This window comes from Littorina saxatilis, linkage group LG1 (genome assembly GCF_037325665.1).
Source record: "Littorina saxatilis isolate snail1 linkage group LG1, US_GU_Lsax_2.0, whole genome shotgun sequence".
Lineage (NCBI taxonomy): Eukaryota > Metazoa > Mollusca > Gastropoda > Littorinimorpha > Littorinidae > Littorina > Littorina saxatilis.
In genome coordinates this window covers 4,282,056-4,284,340 of record NC_090245.1, presented here as the reverse complement: position 1 = coordinate 4,284,340, position 2,285 = coordinate 4,282,056, and the positions used below count along the sequence as shown (strand labels likewise).

Below are 2,285 nucleotides of genomic sequence, written 5' to 3'. Positions count from 1 at the left end.
CTACCTGGTTGGAACAGGTAAGAGTCAGCCATGCCATTCTTCACGGCAACAATAACTTACTACACCTAGCGACAGGTGGGCAGGGCTATAAACACCGATAACGTTCCTCGCTCCATTGCCAGTCGAGTATCGACAGCACCAAGCATCATCAGCCACCTCCCTCGTTTTGCGAAACGCTCGTCTTACCTTTCTCTACTTATGGCTTTGTACTCGATTCCAGATCTAGACTTGCATGCATTTCACTGTGTGTGACAAACGGATTTGCACATAGATGTATATTGGAGTTATGTGACTCAGGTGTACAAAATTTCATGGGCCACGAACTTTGAGTAGACACCGTACGGTGAAACGTCACTGACGCAGTGCAGTATTGTCGGTGACCAATCAGAGAGGAGTATTGACTGAGGTGGCGTTGTAAAGATAATACAGCCTCAGAACTTTAGAGACCACTGAAAGGAACAGAAGTGTCTCCTGCTAGTAAAGTTTCTCACCGGGCGCTAGAGGTCGTTTGGAGACTCGTGCCGGTATTGAATCGGTGGATTCAATTGCTGTGTTTACAGGTATTTATTGAATTGATATTTTACTCGGAGATATTATTTTGCTCGGAAATATTGACTTGAGAAATGACCGGGAGAGTCATGTGTGAATTGGCTGAAAAGCGTGAGTTGATGTCAGCCATTGTTGAAAAGGGAATGTTTACATGTTTTTCGGAAAGGAAGTCGCTTATGAGTTAGCGGGTGTATATACTGTAACCGCATAAGTTAGTTGACGGTAGTGATAAAGAATGTCAGAAAAGTTTATTCAAGTATGGAGACTTATGGTAGTTTAAACTTGTGTATTTTAGCATCCCGGGCCGAGTGGGTCGCGGAAGTATCCCGGGCCGAGAGGGGTCGCGGAAGGGGAACGAGACGGGAGGTTCTACCCTCACGCTCCAGCCGTGAGCTGTGGGAACGCAGAAGGGGAGACAGCGTGAAGCGCTGCAAAACGGGAACCCCGTCCCATTCCACCACACGAGACAGTTGTGTGGGTGGGGTGAAGCAGTGCGTGCCACTGTATATTGTGAGTACGACTGAGAGCAATTAACCAGCGTGATAGCTGTACAGAGATACGTTTCCCGAGTGAATAACCATGAGACGTCGAGCGTCGTGGTTTTTGTCATCTGTGTGTAACAGAAGTGAATATTGACAGAAGTATTGCTTGAGGCAATGACTTCGTGTGTATTGAGACAGACAGGTTCTCACGGAACAAAGCTTAAAGTGTTTTATGTGTGTGCACGGGAATTGTAGACTGCATGACAAAATAACATGTATGTAATTTTGTGCAGTTAGATTTCTGTGTGTTAACAGAAATAGAACTTTCATGTGGAGTGAAAGTGATCTGTAGAATGGATGTATAATAATATGTTTATGTTGTGTTATTGAACATTCTAATAGAGGTGCAGGGGCAAAGGGCTATACTGTGTTCTTGTCTTTGTGCCTGGTTGGAGTGTTGTGTGTGTGTGTGTGTGTGAAGGCTAGATAGTAAACAGAGAGTAGCACGCACAATTTCTGATAGGAGTAGATATACATACATACAGACATACACACGTAAATTCCAGCCGTAACACTGTGGTCGTTTTCACAGCCAATGGTAGGCTGATAGACCAGTGGAACCACCTTTCAAGACATCCCACTCCCTCCCATTAAAGACCCTGTTTTCTCAGATGTTCTGTTCATGTAGCCTCTCTTAATTTACCCCTATTTCAAGACTCCCTCCATTTTAAGACTCCCTCCATTTTAAGACTCCCTCCATTTTAAGACTCCCTCCATTTTAAGACTCCCTCCATTTCAAGACTCCCTCCATTTTAAGACTCCCTCCATTTTAAGACTCCCTCCATTTTAAGACTCCCTCCATTTTAAGACTACCTCCATTTCAAGACTCCCTCCATTTCAAGACTCCCTCCATTTTAAGACCTGATTTTCTCAGATGTGTTGGAGGTCTTAATTAAAGGGGGGTTCCACTGTAGAAGAATTCAAGAAATGTCCTTCTTGACGATCGCCTTTTACACTCGGAGTCCAGCTCTGGAAATGAAGCTGGTGGTCTTCTGCAGAGCCTCCCTGGGTCCGTACAGCTTGCTTTGTTCAGTTCTGTCTGCGAGTGCCAGTGTCAATATCACAATTCAAGAAATAACTCTGTCAGGTTTGTATGAGTTGTACAAGAGTGAATTCTCTAACGTGCTTTTAGTCAGTGAGGCAAGCTTTCTACACGTGCTTCTTGTCCACGTGTTTCAGACACAACCCTCGCTA

General features: G+C 44.7%; 1 long non-coding RNA gene across 1 annotated transcript; it reads left to right on the top strand.

The window, feature by feature from the left end:
- The first annotated feature begins 247 nt into the window (after positions 1 to 247).
- LOC138959701 (uncharacterized) lies at positions 248 to 1,452 on the top strand. Its single transcript, XR_011453784.1, has 2 exons — positions 248 to 560; positions 845 to 1,452. It is a non-coding gene; the product is annotated as an uncharacterized lncRNA (long non-coding RNA).
- The last annotated feature ends 833 nt before the right edge of the window (positions 1,453 to 2,285 follow it).